This window comes from Alosa alosa, chromosome 7 (genome assembly GCF_017589495.1).
Source record: "Alosa alosa isolate M-15738 ecotype Scorff River chromosome 7, AALO_Geno_1.1, whole genome shotgun sequence".
Lineage (NCBI taxonomy): Eukaryota > Metazoa > Chordata > Actinopteri > Clupeiformes > Clupeidae > Alosa > Alosa alosa.
Genome location: NC_063195.1, coordinates 27,679,668 through 27,691,462, shown reverse-complemented (window position 1 = coordinate 27,691,462; position 11,795 = coordinate 27,679,668).

Here is an 11,795-nt window from a genome sequence, read left to right as displayed (position 1 = left end):
GGAAGGACCATGGCCCTGTTCATCCATTTGCAACACACTAGGCACTAGCTCAGCACTAAATGGGTAACATTACATCAGCATGGATTTCGCTTGGCAAATAGTAGAAGAGTGATCAAGTTCACTGTGGCGTCTGATAGCCCAAGATTCCTTTTGTCGGCCCGCGTCCCCATGCAAACCCTGTGAAACCCTCTAAACCCACCAGCCATGAGCCATCCCAATGAACACGGCTAACAAACCAAGCCTGTTCGTCTATGGATTGTGATTCTCTCTTTCGACATATTCTGATTGTATCTATGTAGTATGGTTCTGATTGTATCTATGTAGTATGGTTCTGATTGTATCTATGTAGTATGGTTCTGATTCTGGAATCCCAGAAATGTTGGTGTGTTTTCATTTCTTGCCTCTCTACTCCTCTTATTGCTCTACTCTGCATTCTTGTTGTCTGTCTCTTCTCTTCTTCCTGTTCGTCTCTCTCTATCTCTCCATCTGTGTCAGAGGCACCCCTTGCCTGCTGAGGGTCTACACTCTCGAATGAGATCCTGCTGCCTCAGCAGGCTGCCTGGGCTGCTAAACGCACCAGCCGCAGTTAAACTGTCACCGGGGAAGATTTAGGACCTGGGAGGAAACCGTCGCCCCCATAACCCACCTCCCCCCACCCCCAGCCGCACCACGCCCACCTACTCGGACCGCCCAGCGGACGGATGTGAAGGGAGTCGGGTGCCCTGCGTGGGGGCGAGTGTGTGGGGCTGCCTAGACGCGACGCGACGCAACACCATCACATGTGGTCAGCAGGGAGCTTCACCTGTTCTTTCTTTTCTTTCTTCTTTTTCTTTTCTTCACCTGTTCTTTCTCTTCTTTCTTCTTTTTCTTTTCTTCACCTGTTCTTTCTCTTCTTTCTTCTTTTTCTTTTCTTCACCTGTTCTTTCTCTTCTTTTCTTTCCCTGTGGCAGGCCAGCGCTTCCTTTTGGATAGCTGGTGGGAGGAAGCACGCAGCCCACCCCCCGTCGCCATAGAGACCCAAACAGCCTCAGCTGTTGGAACTCTAGTTTTAGTAACAGCATGCTTAGCGAAGCAATAGTGAGGAAAACATCTTGTTTTTTTTGCCCTTGTGCAGAGCACCACAACAAAAGTGAATTCACCGGAAGCCTTCAGATTATAATTGATTGTTTACATGAGGGGTTGTTGTTATCTTGAAGCCAGCCGAACGGTGAGAGTCTGACTGTCACGTTACACTATTTTTGTCCTTAACTGACTATTTTTGATTTGATATCAGCGGCCACCACACCACACAGGCTAGCTGCTATCAGGCAGCATGTGAGTGAGTCACAAAAACAAACCAGGTAGATGGGAGAATGAGTCACCACTCTACATCTACACTAACCACCACCACCACACACACAGCATTGGCGGTGGCACAAAAATAACCACACGACTCTCTCAGGTAGGGCTTTCAAAAGCAGGAAGAACAGCAAAAACAAAGAAAGAATGGTCAGAGAGAAAGAAAGAAAGACAGAAAGAAAGGCAGTGAAGCACAGGGAAATGTGTCTCTCTGTATCTGTGAGACTGTAGTGGATATGAGGTTTATTAGCCATTTTAGCCCGAGTGCTGTTTACACACTGTGGAGCATCTCCTGTCTCTACTCAGGGAGAGGGTGTGTGTGTGTGTGTGTTTGTGTGTGTGTGTGTGTGCTTCTCTATGCATGCTTGAATCTCTCTCTCTCTCTCTCTCTCTCTCTCTCTGTGTGTGTGTGTGTGTGTGTGTGTGTGTGTGTGTGTGTGTGTGTGTGCATGCATGATTGCACGTGCACCTCTGCCAGCACTCGACCAGATCATGGGGGTGATGGGAAAGAGGAAAGTGCACGTGAGGGAGGGATCGATTGGAGCCCCTCCCCCTCTCTCCCTCCTCTCTGTCCCTCCATCACTCTCTCCCTCTCTCCCTCCTCTCTGTCCCTCCATCACTCTCTCCCTCTCTCCCTCCTCTCTGTCCCTCCATCACTCTCTCCTCCACCAAGGACACTCTGCTGGTTCCCCCTCTGTGGAAGGGAAGGGAGGACTCGTGCGCACTCAGTCCTCTCTGGTTCCCCACGCGTTGCATCAGCAGGTTGTTACTGAGAGGGCCAGCGTGGTAGCGTTGGGTGCGAGGGGGAGAGAGAGGTGCATTGTGGGTAACATTGTGAGCAGTGAGTTGAGTCATAACTCCGGAGGAAGGCTGTAAATAGGAAAAACACCACACTACACCACACCACACCATACCACACCCCATCATACCATATCAAACCACACCACACCACACCTAACAACACCACATCTTACCACACAACACCACATCTCACCACACACAATATTTCACCACACCATTCCACACCCCACCATACCATATCATACCTCACCTCACCACACCAAACAGCACCACATCTCATCACCGCCATTGTCATGGGCTGAGGTACTTTCACAGCCACCCGTTTGGCTTGGAGCGTCGGAAAGAAGCAAAGACAGAAAAGAGAGAGACAGATAAGTGGCTGGTCCGCTAACCCCACAGTGAGGAGGAGGTAATTAACAGAGCCAGAGATCTCCCAAAAGCTGAGCGCCTAATTAAATTAAGAGCGCTGATTTCTTTTCCCGTCTCTTTCGTGGGACTGGTGTAATAATTAAACATGCGCTCATCTCTTTTTGATAGGCTGCTCCTTACACCTGGCGCCACTTGACCTTTCAGTGGCGGCATCAATGGCACTCTCCTAATGAGAAGGAGGAGATTTCAACCCTCCTCCCAAGTTAGACTGACATTTTATTTCAAATGCATTTAAAAGAAAACCCAATTTAAATGTTTGTTTGTATGTTTTTTTTTTATGGTTGTTACCATGCCATTGTTTGGTGCACAATGTGACCAGTGAACTATGGTCATAAAAGGCTGTGCTTTTGGTAAACGCGTTGCCATAGCAACCCCGCCAGCTGTAGAATTAGCCTGTTACCCTCTGGCCCCTGGGGTCAGGGGACAGGAGAGGCTCCGGCACTGACCTCAGCTCTATACTGTCTCTCCAGCATGAATTTAAAGCAACACTGAAACGATTACCCACTTTAATTTTGTGCATTTGGCAAGCACTTTTATCCAAAGAGACTTACTTCTCCAGGAACAACAATCAAACTCCAATAAATAATCACTAAGCACATTTAATTTTCAAAGAAGTACACAGTAATGTGGCTTGCGAGAGAGGTATGATTTTGGGGATCGTTTTTATATGCAACCAGTTTTGTTACTATCTCCAAATTAGTTCTGATAGTGCCAGATGAGTTACTGATGTTCACATGCTTTTCAGGTAGTTAATTGGTTGGGTATAAACTAGGGCTGCACAATTATCGCAATTGCAATCACAATCGCAATATGAACCAACGCAATTACCTAATCGCAAAAAACTACAAAAAATCGTGCCCAGTTAATTTTGTCACATTTCTGACTTTTATATTCATTTCATCCTCCTTGACTATGGCACTTCTGTGTGCGTAGTGCGTGAGGAGCACAGACATTCTGATTGCTGAGCTTCACAGTCAGTCGCAGGTACTGTGTTCCTTGTGCACCGGGCACCAATCAGGGGTGGCACAAAATAAAGAGCCATTTTGAATATTGAACTGAATCAATTCATTGACATAAAAAAAAACATTGTAAATCGCAATAGCAATATCTGTCAGAAAAATCGCAATTACATATTTTCCCCAAATTGTGCAGCCCACGTTTAAACCAAATACACCAGCTTCTTTCAGTGAATAACTTTACATTGCCAAGACACTGATTCCATCTGTGATAACATAACTGACAATATATCAGTTAGCAGGTTCATTAATCTAGACCTTTAGCGCAAACCTTAAAATCATCTAACACTTGGGACGACATTATAAGCCAAAGCACCTTTGTGAACAACAAACTCCCGTCTGGCCCTGCACACTGAATAAACGACCCACGAGACTAAGCATTTGTCTCGCAAAAAACAACAGCAATGTCGGTTACGGGAAAGACACTGCCCAATGGCGGCTCCCCTCATCACGGTAACCATGGTAACCCTTGCACCCTCTTCCTCTAGGCTTGAAGGGAGAGGGTGATGTTATGGGGTTGGTTGGGTGGAGATGTACAAGACCTCTCAGGAGACCTGCCCACCAGCTGAGGCTACAACCTCTCCCTCTCCCCTAGCCCCATATATATATATATCTTTATGAAGTGATAATGAGTCTTTCTTGTGTTTGATGTCATCACAATGTCCTGAAAGTGTGTGTTTGCATGTCTTTCTGTGTGTCTGGGTCTATGTACTGTATGAGATTGTCTGATGTGTGTGTGTGTGTGTGTGTGTGTGTGTGTGTATGTGTGTATATGTGTCTGTGATTATGTGGGTGTGTGAGTGTGTGTTGTAGGGGGTGGGGTGTCATCAGAGATGTGTAGTGGCTAAATAAAGCAGTGATCAATACTAATCATCAGAGCCAAAGCGTCTCAACACCCACGCCTGGTGTGTGTGTGTGTGTGTGTGTGTGTGTGTGTGTGTGTGTGTGTGTTGCATTTATAATAAGGGTGTGTTGAGTGTGTGCTTGGTGCTTGCACCAGTATGTGTGGAAGCATGTGCTAGTGTTATGTAAGTCTGGGTGCACTGGATGCATAGTAGTTTAAAGGGTAGTATCACAGGTATGGATGCATAGTAGTTTAAAGGGTAGTATCACAGGTATGGATGCATAGTAGTTTAAAGGGTAGTATCACAGGTATGGATGTACAGTAGTTTAAAGGGTAGTATCACAGGTATGGATGCATAGTAGTTTAAAGAGTAGTATCACAGGTATGGATCCAGTGTTTAGGTTGTGGTTTATGTTCATATTGTACATACATATAGTGCATTATAGTGTAGTATATGTATTGAACATAGCATGCAACCATCGTGTGTGTGTGTGTGTGTGTGTGTGTGTGTGTGTGTGTGTGTGTGTGTGTGTGTGTGTGGGAGGGCATGGTGACTTGTCACTGATTTTATTTTAGCTGCAGCAGAGCAGGTGGTGGAGGCTGATCACTCCCGTCTGCCACCCCAAATCACATGTTACTACAGCGCACACACACACACACACACACACACACACACACACACACACACACACACACACACACACACACACTCCTACACTCATACACCCACACACCTGGGACCTTTTTCAGCCTCCTTCCTCTCTCTCTCTCCCTCTCTCCCTCTCTCTCTCTTGCTCTCTCTGTTACTGGCTCTCCTTCTCTCATCCACACCCTTTAGCTTTTTTTTCTGTTCATCGTCCTGTCTCTCTCTAAATCACTCTCTTCTCTGTCAGTTTGTCATATGAGCACATAAATAATCATACCTACACACACGCGAGCGCGCACACGCACGCGCACATGCACGCACACACACGCATGCACAATCATGACAAGCAATTTTTCTGATATACTGTACAGCATACAAATGTCCCATCTTGATGCCCAACATACAGTACATAAGTGTATACTCTCTCTCTCACACACACACAAAACACACACACACAAACGCACGCACGCACGCACACACACACACACACACACCCTTCCTCTCTCTCTCGTCTTATCTTGGGACTGCTCTGCCCTTGTCCTCCACTTATCCAGTAATGTGCTGGGATGTCAGCACCTCTGAGGCAGCTGCCTGACTGACAGTGTTCCTGACCTAACCGCCCCACCCCCGCCCCCGAGACACCCCACACCTCACACCCCCTGACCCCCCCTGACCCCCTCTCCTCTCCTCTCCGCCGCCCTTGTCCTGTCTGACAACCCCAATTCTCGCAGCGCCTCAACTGCCACCCAGACTAACGTCTTCCCGTGCCTGAGTACCCTTACTGGCTGCTGATACCGCAACATCTGACCTCACTGTCAGGCCATACACGCAATTTCTCCCAACAGCACCAGTCACACACGTTAGAACAATTAACGGTTCTTCTGACCATCTCCATGGACAACTAAAAGCTGAAGGTTCTACCTGGAACCCTGATGGTGCAGGATGGCTCTGGGAAGAGAACAATATTTTTTAATGGAAAGGAAATGGAAAAATATTTTAATGAACCTATGGTACCAGACTTAGGGGCCGTTCACACCAGGAATGATAACTGTAACGATAACTATAACCATAATGATAAAAGCGTCCACACTGAACAACGATAAGAAAAGTCTCTCTTTGTGTTGATGAATGTGATGGCTAACATTTTATGGATTTTGATTGGCTGTCAGCTTTTTATCGTTCTCAAAATCGCTCTGAAAGTGACCCCCAACAATATCGTTCTTCATGTCGTTATAGTTATAGTTTATGTGTGGACATCGTCATTCATATTATCTAGAACAATATTTATTTTGCCGTTATCGTTATAATTATTGTTCTTTTGGTGTGAATGGCCCTTATTCATGGACTAGATGCACTAGCCAGATCACATGTTCATCTGCCACCTACTATGCTACTAGTCTGACTGCAAATGTGTAATATACCACTCAATATTATTAGCTTTGGTTACTTTTAGGAGCACTCAACTCCAGCACGCAACCGCCTCCATGAGTCATGTCCAGTTAGGCGAACCAGGTGTTAAGGAATGACCTCAAAATGATACAGACACCCCTCTCCCTCTTTTTTGACACCAAAATTACAGACAAGTGGATGCTATGAATCTACTACATAAACAGTAGCAAGTCATCTTTCTCTCTCTCTCTCTCTCTCTCTCTCTCTCTCTCTCTCACACACCATAACACACAGTGACGTTTGTACACAAATAGAGTACTGGGAGAGCACTACTAGTTAGCTGGCTCGTCAGCTAACTGAAGCAGCGTGCTAGACGAAGCCATTTCCCTAAACTGAACTAACAGGACAATAGATGGCCAGAGGCACAGAGCAGACACAAAGGAAAAGTAAGAAAGGCCAAAACAGATGAACAGAGATGGATGGATGGATAGATAGACACATAGACTGATAGATAGACTGATAGATAGACTGATAGATAGATAGATAGATAGATAGATAGATAGATAGACAAGGCATACACACACACACACACACAAACTGGTTCATACGGGCTCCACTCTCTGCCAGGATCTCTGGGGAGGAGGCTGGGACTGCGGGGGTGTGTTGAGCAACGGAGATCAAACACACACTGAGCCTGTCTCTCCCCTACTGCTCTTCTCTCCTACTACACACACGCACACACTCACACACACACACACACAGACTGCAGTGCAAAGCAGCCATAGAGATAGGCTGAGAGCAAAAGGGTGGGAGATAGGAGTGGAGAGAGAGAGGGAGAGAGGAGGAGAAATATGTAGATATATATAGTACAGAGGAGAGAGAGAGAGAGAGACTAAGCAAAAGAACAAGAGAGGAGAGAGAGGGAGGGAGAGAGAAAGAGAGAGAGGGAAGATGCTTTTAATGACTGCCGGGTTCTCATGTGACTGCCCTACATCTTTACCGAATGAGGAGGTGAGAGAGGCAGAGCCAGAAAGACAGAAAGAGAAAAAGAGAGAGGGGGCAAGGGAAAGAAACTGAAAGAAAGAGAGAGAATTGAAGACTTGTTACCAGGGGGGAAGGATGCAAATAACACCCAACCATCTCAACAAGACGCTAACCGCTCACTCTCATTAGCCTTCTTCTTCAAGGGCTAAATCACAGCGTCATCTACGTAATCATTATCATTAGCCTTCACAACATTAGCTCTCCTATTATCAACCGCTCATTAATGCCGTTTTTTTGTTTTTTTTTAAAGCAAAACAACTATTAGACCCCACAATATCAATTTGATCGATTTGACTACGCCATAAAGGAACATGGCCCATGACCAAGTGGAGAGAGAGAGAGAGAGAGAGAGAGAGAGAGAGAGAGAGAGAGAGAGAGAGAGAGTATGAGAATGGAAGCTGATGCGTCTCTAGTCTGTACTGCGGCTCTGCTACTGCTGATGCTTGTGCTGCTGATGCTGCTCAGAGTCTGCCAGTGCTAATGGCATGTTACCGCACACACGGAGAAGAAGAGAGAGAGAGGGATGGAGGGAGGGAGGGAGGGATTGAGGGAGATTGAGAGGAGAAGATGGAAAGATATGGAGAGATGTGAAAAGATGGAAAGGATGAATGATACAGAGAGAGAGAGAGGGATGAAGAGAGAGGGAGAGATGAAGAGAGATAGTGGGGGAAATAGAGAAAAAGAGGGTGATTATAGTGTATGAGCGAAATACAGGAAGATCGAAAGAGTGAACGAGAAAAAAGAGGTTGCGCTAAAGACACTGAGTGAGAGAGAAAAGAGGGAGAGAAAGAGAACCAGAGAAGATAAATGCCACCGCTGAGCACTAATTACTGGGGGGGGGGGGGCACGAGGAGCGTGCTCACTGGATGATGGAGGGACAGCTGTGTCTGGAAGAGAAGACAGGGCTCAATGAAGTGTGTGTGTGTGTGTGTGTGTGTGTGTGTGTGTGTGTGTGTGGCTGATGAGATGTGTCGGGCCCTCTCCTGCATGCACTGATATTTGGCCGTATCACTCGTGACGGGCAGGGTGGGGGTGGTGGTTCTGTAAGAGAGCACTTCTTCCCTCAAATGTGACACGGCTCTTGCGCGGAATAAAAAAAAAATCTGGCCTCAGGGGATTCTCTTTTTTTCGAACTCTCGCCCTTTCTCTCCTTCTTTCCATTCTTTCCCTTCTTTCCCTTTCTCTCCTTCTTTCCATGTCTCTAGCTATTCTTCTCTCCTCTCGCACTCGCATACTCCATATCCCTTTCTGCCATTTTCACTCTCCATCTCTCTCTCTCTCCTACACTCCATACTCCTCCCTGCCATTCTCTCTCTGCCTTTTCTCGTCTACTCCCTCTTTCTCTCTCTCTCTCTGCCACTTTCTATTGCTCAGACTCACACAATATATCTTCCTTTCTGCCACACTCTCTCCATCACTCTTATGCTCACTCTCTCTCTCTTTCTCTCATTTATGTTTCCCTCTTTTTCCTTTTTTTATTAATGCAATGGTGTACACCTTGCCAGTTGGTGCTTTTAATGTTGTGTCTCACAGTTTTTGTGCTTTTGTGAGTCGGTTAGATAACGTTAATGGTTTTAAAAAGGACTGTTACACCTCTCTCTCTCTCTCAATCTCTTTCTGTCAGTAGGCAGTGGGCAGGGGAAGTTTTGTCCGGTGGCGGTCAATCTCTCCGAGGGGAGCTACCCCTCGCTGCTGTGCCTCTGAGACCTCCAAGCCGCTGCCCTGTGGGTGCTGGCTATGCTCTCTCTCTCTCTCTCTCTATCCTCATTCCTATCACTCTCTCTCTTTCTATCTCTCCTCCTTTCATTGAAGTTTTGTCAGTCCAATCTCTCCCGAGGAGCTACCCCTCGCTGCTGTGCCTCTGAGACCTCCAAGCCGCTGCCCTGTGGGTGCTGGCTATGCTCTCTCTCTCTCTCTCTTTCTCATTCTATCTCTCTCATTCTATCACTCTCTCTCTTTCTATCTCTCTCTCTCTTTCTCATTCTCACTCTCTCTCTCATTCTATCACTCTCTCTCTCCCGCTTCCTCTCTCTCTCTCTCTATCTAACGTTCACGCTCACGTTGGCCAAAGGCCAATAAATAATTTACATTCTGCAGATTGAATGTAGATCACTAGCTCAACACAGACCAGAGAGATGGAGAGAGAGAAAGAGAGATGGAGAGAGAGAAAGAGAGATGGAGAGAGAGAAAGAGATGAAAAGAGGGAGTGAGTTAGAGGAAGGGAAAATGCAAGCGAGAGAGAAATGGAGTGAGACAGGGAGAGAGAGAGAGAGGGAGGAGAGGGAGGGAGAGGAGGAGAGAGGGGGAGGGAGACAGGGAGACAGGGAGAGAGAGAGAGGAGAGGGAGACAGGGGAGAGAGAGAGAGAGGGAGGGAGGGGAGACAGGGGGAGAGAGAGGGAGGGAGAGACAGGGAGAGAGAGAGAGGGAGAGAGAGAGAGAGAGAAGGGGAGAGAGGGGGAGACAGGGGAGAGAGAGAGGGGGGAGACAGGGAGGGAGACAGGAGAGAGGGGGGAGCAGGGGAGAGGGAGAGGGAGAGGGAGACAGGGAGAGAGAGAGAGAGAGAGGGAGAGAGGGAGACAGGGAGAGAGAGGGGGAGAGAACTCTCTGTGCGCTCTCTTTTTCTCCACCTCTGTGCTACTCTCCCCCTCATTCTCTTTCTCAACCATATTCTCTTCTGCCCTGTCTCTCTCTCCATCTCTCTCTGCCTCTCTCTCCATCTCTCTCTCTCCATCTTTCCATCTCTCTCTCCATCTCTCTCCATTTCTATTTCTCTTTTTTTCACTCATCCTCCTGCCACTCTCCTCTCTCTCGTAAATCTCTCTCACACACTCACCCATGTGCAGCACCATAGAAGCGCTAGAGAACTAGAGTGTAATTATCTGAACCACACCCCCCACCCAACCCCACCCATGCATTACAGTAATGGCTAATAACACATCTTTCAGGGATGAAAACACTACATTTGTAACTGTTCAAAGTCTAAAGCACAATCCTGAACACATTCCTGAAACATATTCCAACTAATTATATAGTATTGCCACAGTATCATATAAGTGAATGACACTTAGTCCACCGTTGACCAAGATCAAGTTTACTTACTTCCTGTAGAAGCATCAGCTACTGATGCCACCAAGTTCTCTCTTGGCACTCCTTGTGTTTTGAGATCTCTATGTGGGTGTAGTTGAACGGATGAAGACCTCTCCTTCCTGCCCTGACCACGCAACTCCCTGAGGATAGTGTCCATCTGTCTGGACATGCTGCCATCTCCCAGTATTCGCACGGGGGGGGGGGACCGCTGGACCTCCATGTGACAGCGACGGAGGAGGCCCCCACTGAGAGACTAGTGCCCTCCTCCAACTCGCAGCATGGGGTGACAGAGCAGCCTAGACTGGGCCAGAGAACCAGGGGTTCCAGAGATGGAGGCCAACAATGGAGTCGAGCCATCTCTAAACCCGGCTGCCTGAATGGAGCCATGGGTCAGCATGCAGGCTGGTGTGAGGAGCTCTCTATCTCTCTCTCTATCTCTCTTTCTTTCTCTCTACTGCACTCTCTTCCACTCTTTCTCATGCGCTCTCTCTCTCTCTCTCCCTGACTACAGCGATTATGATAATGGCAATGCAAAGCCGATGAACTGACTTCATGCTGGCATGAAATACAGCACCATCAGCAAAGATGACTTAATTCCCACTAAAATAGTTGCCCGAGCGAGGCAAACTCATTTAAGTGTGTTGTATTATTTTAAATGAAACGTTTCTTTCGCTGTGTTGTTTTTTTTTGTTTTTTTGTCCTTGCATCTGAAGTATCTTACACTCAGAATGTGATTTTTCCGCAGTCTATGCCCCATCCACTTGGGAATAGCCAAACCAACCTCAAAAACAACGACGACGACAACAACAAACAACTAAATACACAAACAAACAAACTACAAATACCCAAAAAAAATACTGACTGAAGTTCTGGTAAGGTTTCATCTCAGGCCCATTCCGTCTTAATGAGCACCTGGGAGAACAGGGATGGGGGTTGAACGGGGGACGAGGGAGGGAGGGAGGGGGGATGAGCAGCTGACAGCCCTGTTGGAGCTCAAGAGAGATGGACACGGGACAGGAAGAGAGCGGAGGAAGGACGAGAGGAAGAGACCAGCATGGGCAGTTACGTACAACAAACATGCCCATTTCCTGCCCAAAACTGCTAATATAGACTGATAATCGACAGGAACATTTCCATATTATTGTTGCATGAAAAAAAAGCTTTTCCTCGAAGTTATACAAATGAATGTGCTGTTTCATT